Below are 12,403 nucleotides of genomic sequence, written 5' to 3' on the forward strand. Positions count from 1 at the left end.
TGAACCCTACTTTTCAAGAAGTTATCCATGAATAAGCTTACAAGAGAGCATATTGCCAAGTTTAAGGAGGCATTTGGTTTGTTTGACAAAGATGGTGATGGCTATATTACCACCAAGGAACTTGGAACTGTGATGCGCTCTCTTGGCCAGAACCCTACCGAAGCTGAGTTGCAAGAAATGATCAACGAGGTTGAATCAGAAAGAAATGGGACCATTGATTTTCTTGAATTTTTTGAATCTCATGGCCAGAAAAATGAAGGACTCTGACTCTAAAGAGGAACTTAAGGAAGCCTTTAAGGTGTTTCACAAGGACCAGAATGGGTTTATTTTTGCAGCAGAGCTTCATCACGTGACGAGAAATCTTGGGGAGAAATTGACTGATGAGGAGGTGGATGAAATGATCCGTGAGTCTGATGAACTAGTCAACTATGAGGAGTTTGTGAGGATGATGCTGTCGAAGTGAACTTTGTTGAATACCTCGTGGTGCCACCAACTTTTGTTGGGCTTAATGCTACCTTTGCAAAGTAACCTTTCTTTTATGCTCATTTAAGCCCAAATTGGCTATTAGTCATACTGTATGCCTTCAAAAAATATGATTGCAGGCTTATATCTTGGATGAGTGGTTCTGGTGTTAAGCTTAGTTGACTTGAGCTTGAAAATATTGAACATGTTTGTACTACCCAGTTGCACAGCTATAGCGTTAGGATGAAGTGCTAGTTCGTTTGATTGCAATTTTCATGTAAATTGATCAAGAATCTTTTTGAGCAGTCTTAATAGTCAAAAAGAGAGAGAGAGAGAGAGAGAGAGAGAGAGAGAGAGAGAGAGAGAGAGAGAGAGAGAGAGTTCTTGCTCCTATATGACAGAGGTAGAAGGAGAAGAAATTGGGAGACCTGAGAGCTCTGAAATGTAGGTGCATCTTTGCGACGGCCAGAGTGGCCTTCCACAAGCTATCTGGGTGGGCAGGTGGATGCAGTAACTATGCTGGCTGGTGGATTTGGCTTTCACAATGCATGGCACAACCATGCCCATGTTTCTTCTTTTCCTTGGTAAGATCGTTGACTTGATCTGCATCTTTTTTTATTCTGATTGCATGGCCAAGAAAGCCTCCAAGGTAAGTAATAGCTTTGGTTTCCTATTATTCCTTGTGTTAGAATCAACAACAACAAGGTAAAGGAATGACATTGGAAGGCTTGCCATGTTGGGATCTATTTCCAATTATGTGTTTATTTCTCTGATTTTCTTTCTAGTTTTTTGATTTGTCTTTAACAGCTTCATTGAAGCTTGAATTAGTGATTTAGAGTTTACATTGTCTTTAGTATTGACATGAAGTGATTTTATATCCATCCCCTTAATTGAAACATTTCCTCTTGGTATTTTTTGTAGTATGCAGTCTATTTATTCTACTTGAGCTTGGTGTGGTTAGGGACTGGATAGATTGATAAGTCTGCGTTCTCATTCACACTTAGATTAAACATGAATGAGTTTGGATAATTAGGATAGAACGTTAGGAGTATAATTTATTTGAGAAAGAAATAGAGACATTCTACTATGTAGTGCAGAAAGAAACTTAAGGCAATCACTCTAATCATTCTCCCATTCAAGGTAGGCTGAGTCATTCAAAGTCACTGCAGTTGATCTGATTAGCTTCAATTGTGTAATTTACCATATATATTTTTTAAAAAGGGTGCTTTGTTATTGCATAGACAAGAAACTTGCTAAATTACTAACAGGGACTCCTTTGGCTGGGTAATATTATGTTCTTACGTGTCAACAAAGGAAGAGTGCTAACCCTACAATGTAAACAGAACCAAGCACTGACATTCGCTGAAGCCAAAAATTTGTATTGTAGCCAAATATCCATGTTTCTCTTTATAACAAAGAGAGAGCCATTGTAAGACTGGCTTCGAGTGTTTTGTGTTATCCTAGAAAGAAGTACCATGATCAAAGCTACAAGTGGCTAGACACCGAGACATTTCGATTGGCAGTTATGTCGACACCAAGAAATTCCCAAGACATCAAGACCCTTGCTTCTACACCTTTGTCATTCAGCAGAGTTGTCACTTTGACTGAGGAGGAGCCTTTGCAAGGGGGCCAATGCAGCAACCAAAACCGTGCCAATTTCTAGGAGGTGGTATGCACAGAGCACGACAATGATCCCATGGGGTCATACATCGGCGACGTTGTCATGTAGCTGGAGAGAGTGAATGTGTACTACAACGAGGAAATCTGCGGGCTCTATGTGCCTCGTGCCGTGCTCATGGATCTGGAGCCAGGTACTATGGACAGTGTTTGAACGGGCCCCTATGGGCAGATCTTCTACCTTGATAACTTCGTCTTTGGCCAGTCCGGAGCTGGCAACAACTGGGCCAAGGGTCACTACACCGAAGGCGCGGAGCTCATTGATTCTATCCTTGATGTTGTCTGTAAAGAGGCTGAAAACTACGACTGCCTTCAAGGTGAGTGCCTTTAAGATCTCATTCTATCATTCTTTATTCTATTTTATTCTATGAAATGCTGTTTTGTCATGCCTTCTTTGCCATTTCTCTGATGTTGCTGTTCCATTTATGTTTGGTATAATGATTCTGTTGTCAGTTTGTTTATAATTGACAATGTAGCTAGCCTGTGCAATTGTCTTGTTTGAAAACAATGTTCAAATTTGTCCTCAATGAAGGTTTGAAAACAATGTTCAGATCTCTCCTTAGTGAAGGTTGTCAAGTTTCTTTAAGTGAAATTTTCACCAATGTTGTTCTAACTTCTCTAGCTTCCTAGTATCCCCCCTCACATGGTAGACATTTGCTCACCACTGCCAGCCAGTGCTCGATTCCAAATTTGTTTCAAGTTATCAAGGCTTTGCCACAAACTCTTTCTTCATCAATGTTGAACTGTAAAATGTATATTGTTTCTATGCTTGAGATGTTTGTCTATACACTATGATGCAAGCTTTTGTAGTGGCAAAGCTTCCTCTTTTTAGACTTCTTCGGCAAGAATGATGATGATGTGAGGAGGAGTTTGTGTTGTCGCTCATAATGGGAGGCCAACACCTTGCAAGCGAAGCGATGCATGACTTGTGGTCGTGCTTGTGGTGGCCATAGCAATCTAGGGATGGGCCAAGATGCATGAATGCTATTTGCACCGCATAAAAATGCAAGACTAAGCTCATTAGGATCAGGACGGGCCAACACTCGAAACAAATGAGGATGGCGGCATGATGCATGAAGATATATGCGCTTGCCACCCTTTATCTGAAATTGGAATCTCTAAACAAATCAATGGTTTTTTTTTTTGAAGCCATTAGGAATACCTATTAATTAGGTGGTACTAGCTGCAAGATAATCAAAAAATCTCTAGAATCTCTAAAAATACTCTCCCAGGTGAGTACGCAGGTCCTCGGAGATGCCCCGGTGGTGTTAAGCAAAAGAGAATGAAAGCAAAGGTGGAGACTCACCGTAGGTGTTGAGGAGGAGACTATGTCACCATGGAGCATAGGGCGAGCAGTGAGGCTAGGCACGGCAGGCTTAAATAGCCGGGCAGGGATGGCGCAGGACGAACGTTTTTTTTTTATAACAAACAAAGCGCCTTCACAGTCTAGGCGCTTCGATGCAGTGGTTAGCCAGTATGTTTGTTTATGAGACTTCCAGAGTTTGATTTGCATGCTAGTTTTGCTTGGAAGGTGCACTACAAAGGTGAGGCAAAGAACTATTATATAATTGGTTTTAGGAAAGGGGACATAGGTCAGGTACAATATAATGGTTAAGATAATCATATAAGCATGTTTAGCTCTCCTCAGTTAAAAAAAATGTTCAAGGTATTCACTAAATAAACGGTCCAAAGATCCAGCTGAATTCTAATTTTGTGAATGCTTAATGAGATAATTACGTATGTAGACTGATTGTGACCCCTTTACGTGAGATGCACCTCCTACCTGGCCATTCTTAGTCATTATGATTGAAGTATTGATTATTAGTGGGGACATAGGAAACTTTTTTTTCTTTATATGGATTGAAGTATTGCTTTATATGGATTGTAGGGAATGGGTGAGACAGTTGTATTGCTATAAGCTAATTATATGACAAAGCAAAGGAATCAAAAGCGGGACGTTTTCGGAATAGTTTTGGCCTTCTTTTCAGCTTTGAATAAAATGAGAACATAAAACTGGCAGGCCTGATTTCATGGAAAAAATAAAAGAATGAAGAAAGCAGGCGGCCTCGACCTTAGGGCAGACTGAGTGCGCCTCTGAGCTCTCTCTTGACCTCATGTGAAAATAGAGAAAAAATGAGTAAAAGAGGACAACAAGAAAATAATAAAAGTTATTGCTAAAATATCGTTGCATCCAATATTGTAAGCCAGCATACAGTCAAGATCAACAATGAAAACACCATATAAACGACGGAGCAACTCTTGACAATTTAAGATGTCGGAGCTTCTCATGGCTAGGTGAGAAAAGCTATGAGGTAGCCAATGTACAAAGTCCCCGCAATCAAGGTAGCTCGTGCAAATGAGCTTGCCAAATGCAAGACCTATGATCTACATGGTTGAAAATGCTTGCAACCATGGGATCACAGGTCCTTGCCAATCCTTCCCCTACATTGCATGGTGTAGGACTATAGTCAATGTGGCCTTGCCCTGCCTTGCATGGTGTATACAGTATTGTAGCAAGTGAGCAATTTTTTGTTTGCGGATAGGCATGGTGCCCATGTCGTTACAGCCGTACATATACAAAAACAGTCCTATAGGCGAGTTTTTTATTAGAAATTTTGTAGGTCATTTTTCATAAGTTGTTAGGTCCTTTAAAATTAAGTATAGTCCAAAGTCATGAGGTAATTTGCAGATGTTTTTTAGGTTTTAGAGTTCTGCCTCTTTTTACAATAAAAAGCATTAAAGTTTTTAAGACTGTTAGTTTTTTTTTCCATGTAGTTACAAATTCTATAGTCTCAATTTGGCGCATGGTCATATGGCTTGACCGGGTGTGCCATCTTGAGCTATCGCTTTTACCTTCACTTCTTCTACCTATGCATATGGATTGACCGGGTTACTTGAGCTATCCATTCTTACCAAATGTGTAGTTGTGCCTCTTTTTACAATAAAAAACGTTAAAGTTTTTAAGACTATTAGTTTTTTTTCCATGTAGTTACAAATTCTATAGTCTCAATTTGTCACATGGTCATATGGCTTTACCGGGTGTGCCATCTGGAGCTATGGATTTTTACCTTCAGTTCTTCTGCCTATGCATATGGCTTGACCGGGTCTCTCGAGCTATCCATTCTTATAAAATGTGTAGTTGTGCCTCTTTTTACGATAAAAAGCGTTAAGTTTTTAAGATTGTTAGTCTTTTTTCCATGTAGTTACAAATTCTATAGTCTCAATTTGTCACATGGTCATATGGCTTGACCGCGTGTGCCATCTTGAGCCATCAATTTTTACCTTCAGTTCTTCTACCTATGCATATGGCTTGACCGGGTCTCTTGAGCTATCCATTCTTACCAAATGTGTAGTTGTGCCTCTTTTTACGATAAAAAGCATTAAAATTTTTAAGACTGTTAGTTTCTTTTCCATGTAGTTACAAATTCTATAGTCTCAATTTCCCACATAGTCATATGGCTTGATTGGGTGTGTTATCTTGAGCTATAGTTTCTTGCCAAGACACTTTTAGCATACCTTGGATCTATGTGTCACACATACACAATGCCTTTATTTTGTATATAATTACAAATATAGTCTCAATTTGTCACATGGTCATATGACTTCACCGGGTGTGCCATCTTGAGCTATCGATTTTCACCTTCAGATCTTTTAGCTTTCAAAGTGAAACATGGTATACCAATGTGTCACATTAGGTTAATGCAGGAGCTTTGATGTGATAGTTTGAAATAGAATAAAAAATATCTATATATATGTAGTTTGACTTGAATGCTTGTTTTTTTTAATAGGATATCTATATAGTCATTATGGTAGAGGGTAAGAAGAAGCATTTCTTCAGTCTCTAAGGTCAACTCTCTGCAATGTGATTAGTGAATTGCCGAAGAAGCAGGTAAAAAGTATCATGTAAAATGAGACGCTCATGGACAAAATGCCTGAAAAAGCAATTGTAAGTGCGGTCTCCGAGGAAACCTTTGTTATAAGCAAAGACAAAGCTTGCCAGTCTCCCTGTAGTATCATTGGTAACATGGAAAAGTGCCCCCATGATTTATATGAAGCTCTTTCCGAAGGTGTTCAATGTTGATAAAGCTCAAGGCTTGGCGTACAGAAAGAGAGAAGAGTAAGCGTGCCAAAGATATAGATACACAATATGTGTTATCTAAAAAGCTACGAAGGGAGTTACAAATTATGTAGTTGTTTGCAAGTATTCTTGTTTATGAATGGGGATTGTCTTTACAGATAAGCAGACTCGGATATGGCCATCAAGGAGATTGTGATTAACCTCAATAAAGTGAGAGGGAAAACAAGCACACTTGGTTTTGTTATGGGAAGAGAGGGAGCCATATGACATGTTTTGATTTGATTTATGTATTTTATGTACACGGCAACCATATGACATGGACATCCCATTTTTTTGATTTTGTAGTATGAGAAGCATGACATGCTAGCACTTTGGAATGTAGTTTAGTTTTGAGGGTTCATTTGGTAGGCTACGTTTATGTTTTCAATTTGTGTTTGTTTTGTACATGATCGCCTATAGCTGTGGACATGGCCTTTTGGTAATCGTGTGATTAGACTATGTGATTGAAGGTTTCCTATGTACTATGATATGCAGGTCATAATACCACTTTGAAGTTAGATTAATTTGACTCTATTGAAAATATGTTAGATTTTAATGTATAAGATAATCCGTAAATCCCACGTGGGAGTTGAGGTGGACAATTTTTTTGGAAAAAGAAATTATGTGATGAAAAATCCCATGTGGGAGCCCAAGAAAAGGGTGTATTGATTTTTTTCGAGAAAGAGGTCTCCGTACAAAGGAGGCTCTGGCTAAATTTTTAAGATTTATACTTTATGTACAAACTCAAAATTAAATACAGATGGTGCTTATTTAAAGTGCATTTTGCTTAAGCATAGACGTGCATTCATATCACATATAATTGTTTTTATTCAAAAAGATTAATCTTCTAATGAGTTGTTTTCTAATGTGTTTTGATTTGATGAGTGAAGTTTTTCATGGTTGTTTAAGAGTATGCATTATTTGTTATTTAGAGAACAATCCATTTCATATGCTTCTAAAATTGTTATGTTACTAGTATACATAAAATAGTGGGTCATTACATCCCGTACGAAATCTGTATGAGGGGGGGTGGCTCATTGCGAGAACGTCTCTATCTTGTGCGTATGTAGGGGGTAGGTTAGCATGTAAGATACCGTACATAGGGGGGTTTCTCTAATTTTGATGCACGCAGGTGACATCCCCCCATTACTAATAGTGAATCCCTCGGGATTTTAGCTCCTATGGTAATTTTTACAATACCTCACGTGCCTTGGAATCTGCAGCCTATTCCAGCTCCAAAGGCTCATTTGTCCAAGTTAGTAGAGCTATTGAATGAGAAAGATCAAAATGGATATTTTTGAGTCTTCTTGTGCTCCATACTCAAACAGGTGGTTCACAGTTCCGTAGAAGAATGGAGCTCTACGCTTCATCCAAGATATGCAACCAGTGAACAAAGTGACAATTAGAAATGTAGCTACATGATCGATTGTGGATGAGTTTTCACAGGCGTTTGCAGGGAGGACAGTTTACTCAATGGGTGATCTCTACTCAGGGTATGATCAATTTTAGCTTGCAATAGAAAGCAAAGACTTGAAAACCATGACGACACCTTTGGGTTTGGTAAGGATTTGTACCTTGCCACAGGGAGCAACCAACTCGATTGCACATATGATGAATGTGATGAATAAGGTCTTACGTGACTTTATTTCGCAAATCACAATGCCTTTCATTGATTATTTACCTCTTTCATTGATGATTTACCTAACAAAGTATGTGAAGAAAGTGACAAAGATAAAGCTTTGGATCTCAAGAGATGTTGCAGGTTTGTGGTAAATCACATAAATGATTGTGATAAAATTTTATCTAGGTTGAAAGAAGTGAATCTTACCTTGTCAGGGAGAAAGTCCATGTTTGGTGTCAATGAAGTGCTCATTGTGGGGCACACGTGTGGGCCATATGGTAGAAAACCTTTTCCAACAAAGTTAGATGCCATCCAAAGAATGAAAGAAACATGCACTAGCTTCACTCAGATTAGAAGGTTTTTGGGAGCATGTGTCTTTTATGTTATTTGGATTCCACATTATTGACATGTAGCTGATCCTCTTTATCAATTTCTTAGAAAGAATCAAAAGTTTAAATGGAAAAAAGCACATGTAAAATCCATGAGAAAGCTAAAGGAGTTTCCTAGTCAGCATTAACTTTGAGAAAGGTAGACTATGAGTGTCAAAGTTCAGTAATTGTGACAATAGACACTAGTCCTACAAGAATTGGATGGGCAATAGGGAAACATGACAAAGAAGGACACACGTACGTGGTGAGATTTGGAGAAAAGGTACTAAGTTCTTGCCAAAGAAACTATCCAAAGATAAAGAGAGAGCTATGGGGTATGGTTACATACTTGAAAAATGGAAAAGAGTACCTAATTGGTGCATGTGTAATTGTAGAAATAGATTGTCTACCACTTCTTGGGATGATTACAAGTTGCTCAATGACATCCATTGATATGTTTTGGTGGATTGCCTACATTTAGTCCTTAAATCCAGAGTTTAGGCATATTGCAGGTAAAGACAATACAGTGGCAAAGATGCTATCAAGGGCAAGGTATGAAGATGAGTCACATATGATTCATGAGGAAGACGATGTAGGCACAAAGTTCTATTCTATCTCTCTTGTCAAAGGTAACAATATCTGCATGACTAATCCACTTACATTCTCCTTGAAAGAGCTTTTTGAAGGTGATTGGCTTCTTATTGGAAGCTATTTGAGTACTCTAGCAAAACAGGATGATTGGTGTGAACAAGAATTCAGGAGGATACGTAGGAAAGCATATGGGTACTTTTTGAGGGATGGTTACTTGTGGAAGCATCCTAAACAAAAGGGTGCTACACCACAAAGGGTTATATGTAAAAAAGAAACTCAAGTAAAGCTCATGCAAGAGTTTCATGAGAGTCTATGGGATCTACACATGGGTGTTTAGGTGACCTTCTCCAAGTTGAAAGAAAAAAACTGGTGGAAGGGTATGTGTAAAGATGTATCTCAATTTGTAGAGTCATGTGTAACTTGTCAAATGTATTCAAATGTCAGACATTGTGATGGATTGCACCCTACATATCCACTAGCCATGCACTATAAATGGATTGTGGATCTAGTCACAGTGCCTTTAGGACTTTGGCAGATGAGATACTTAGTTCTTGCACGAGAGGACCTAACTAACCACGTTGAAGGGCGAGAATTAAGAACAAAAACTACAGAAGCTGTATGAAAATTCCTTCTTGATGAGATGATTTTCCGTTATGGTTGTGTGGAAAAGATCATTGTAGACAGAGTTGAACTAGATGCCGAGGAAGCAAGGGATTTATTTTCTAGATTAGGAATCAAGCTTTCTCTTACTATAGCTCACAACCCTCAAGGAAATGGAAAGACTGAAAGAGGACATCCTCCTATCATCAAAGCTTTGCCTAAGGCTTGCGAAGGAAGAGTTGGTGAGTGGCCAAAACTATTGCCATATGCTTTATGGGATGATAGTACAACACATAGCTTAGTAACTGGCTATATGCCTGCGAAGCTAATGTATGGTCAAAAGCCAGTGATGCCGATTGAAGATACAATTCCCACATGGAATGTACTACCTTGGCAAGAGGGGCTTAGCAGGGATGGTCTCCTTGCATTACGCATGAGGAAACTAGAGAGAAGACCAGGAGACATTGAGGCTGCAAAAGAACGACTAAAAAATGTAAGGTTGAAAAACAAGGACTAATTTGATAAGAGACATCATCTCAGGAGCAAATAAATTGGCAAAGGTGACTAGGTTTTAGTGTATGATAGTAGCCTTGATAACCAGCACAGAGTCATGCGTAAATTCTCAAAAAAATTGGTTTGGACCATATGTTGTAAATCATGTGAATGAAAATGCTACTTACAGCTTGTCTGAACTAGATGGTACAAAAGTAAATATTCCCATTGCAGGAAAAAGGATCAAAATGTTTAAGAGAAGAGGAGACAGTGATCAAGAAGATGTTGACGAGGTGGAAGAGCTCAACACAGATGAAGATGAAAGTGAAGATGAAGTGTTGGAAGATATCAATGAAGATGAAATCATGGAAGATCTACGACAGGACTGATCTTGCAAAGATCAAATGTGGCACATACTAGAGGATGTGCAGGTTTAGAGGGGGTGAATGTCGTGCTGTGACACGTACATAGTGGGAACGAATTCTACATGATCAATCTTGCAACTTTTTAGATACATAAGTATATTTTCTATAATGTACATATGCATATCTAAGTATATTAATAAGCTTTATATCTCATCCTATTATTTATCTCAAGGGTAACATATTCTTAATTTACCGTCATAAAATACTATGGGAAAAGCATCAATAGCTCCGCCTCTTTAACTTGGGACAAAAAACATTGGTTCTTTATTTCTACTATCTCATTATCATATCACACCTTACCTAGATCCTATATCTAGGGTACCTTTCAATTTATATATATTCTATGTATTTTTCATATTTTTCTTATATTTCTTTTTAATAATAGCTTCTAGGAAGGAATCAAATCCTAGTGGGACACTAGCTTGCATGATTCTCAAAGATACACCTATTCTAATGGATTATTGCAAGCATGATTACAAAAATTTGTCAAGGAGAAATGTCATGCTTTCATATGGCATGAGGTGTCCATTGGAATCAAATAAAAGTCTATGCTAAGGAGACCACAAGAAGACTTTTGCTGCCAAAAGTGTACCCTATTTTGATGATTTTTTTACACAAGGTTCCAATCCGCATTGGAAAAATTATATAAAATGGGAGTCATAGCTAATCATCTGAGTTTTCTTCTCATATTTTTACTTTTTTATTTGGAGACATGGTTGAAGAGATATGATCAAAATACTGGACCGCAGTCTGCCCATATCATGCAGGAACAACCCATTTTAAACTTTCCAGTTTCTATTCACACTGGCTCTTATCTTCTTGTGTAAACCATTGGGGATTCCCTTCACCTGTAAAAGGAGACCTCTTATTCATTGAAAGCCATTCAAGCCATTCATGAGGTGAATTAATGAGGGAGTGAGAGTAGTAATGCCTAATTGTACTTAGCCATAAATATAAGCCTAAGCCTACACTTACTCCTAGAGGAAGACTAGCCAATCTTGTAAGCTATCCTTGGAATATAAGCGCTAATTAAATAAGGACTTGAACTTGGTATATCAATCAAGGATTGAAGTCTTTCCTCTTCTTCTCACTCCATCAAAACTGGTGAATAACTCCCGAAGGGTTTGTCAAGTAAGATGTGTTCTACTTTGATATTTTGTTCATTTCTTGTTGTTTTCTTTTTCATTTTAATCCAACATATATCTCTAATTTCATCTCCCTCTCTAACTAAACCTATCTCTCTCACTCTAGAAAATCATTCTCTCTACAAATTAGTTTGTAACATTACATGATGAGATCCAAATAGAGTGGGGCTACACGCTTCTAGATTGTATCAAGAAAATTCTAGGCTACTATGAGTTATAATCTTTTCTCATTTTTGAACCCTGGAACTTTGGCTAAGGTATAAAAGCCATTTTATGTAAAACCTAAGGGAACTTTTTGGACGACTGAATTTCAGAGAAGTGAGTAACTCTAGTTCTTCTTTTCAAAACACATACTTCCCTTGTGAAGGGTCTAGTTGAAGTGTTGTCTCCTTCATTGCATTCACAGGTGAAAGCTCTTTGCGACATTGTTTTTTTCTCACAGTAACTTAATCTATTCATAAATCTAGATTTACATAACAAAATTGCATTTTATGCATTCAACAGGTTTAGTGGCATCATTGCTAAGCTCTAGGGTGTATTCAAGGTTGAAAATGGTCAAGTCAAATGTACCATGTAGATAGTAAGAGTGATTTTGGCAAGTGGTCAAAAGGGTGATTTGAGGGGTTTGGCATGTGTCTTTAGGTGTTGTCAACCCGTCCAATAATTTTCGTGTCATAAAACCTAATATATAATTCTCCCAAATGATTTTCTCATGTTAAAGTGATCATTTAATATGGGGAAGTACCAGGGGAGTAGAAATTATAATATTGGTAAGGCTGCCAGATCAGTCTCTACAGGGATCCAAAGGAGGAAAAACTGGGATCGAAAGGGGGACAATCTGCAAAAGAGCAATGTACTTCAATTGGGGGTTAAAGACCTAAGGTTCGTCTCCATTAAGACTTCCA

General features: G+C 38.2%; 2 pseudogenes; both read left to right on the forward strand.

The window, feature by feature from the left end:
* The first annotated feature begins 215 nt into the window (after window positions 1-215).
* Window positions 216-466, forward strand: LOC147451964 (calmodulin pseudogene; annotated as a pseudogene).
* Window positions 467-1,987: 1,521 nt separating this feature from the next.
* On the forward strand, window positions 1,988-3,754 carry LOC147451965 (uncharacterized; annotated as a pseudogene).
* The last annotated feature ends 8,649 nt before the right edge of the window (window positions 3,755-12,403 follow it).

The sequence above is a fragment of the Adiantum capillus-veneris genome, chromosome 8 (assembly GCF_014529385.1).
Source record: "Adiantum capillus-veneris isolate H3 chromosome 8, ASM1452938v2, whole genome shotgun sequence".
Lineage (NCBI taxonomy): Eukaryota > Viridiplantae > Streptophyta > Polypodiopsida > Polypodiales > Pteridaceae > Adiantum > Adiantum capillus-veneris.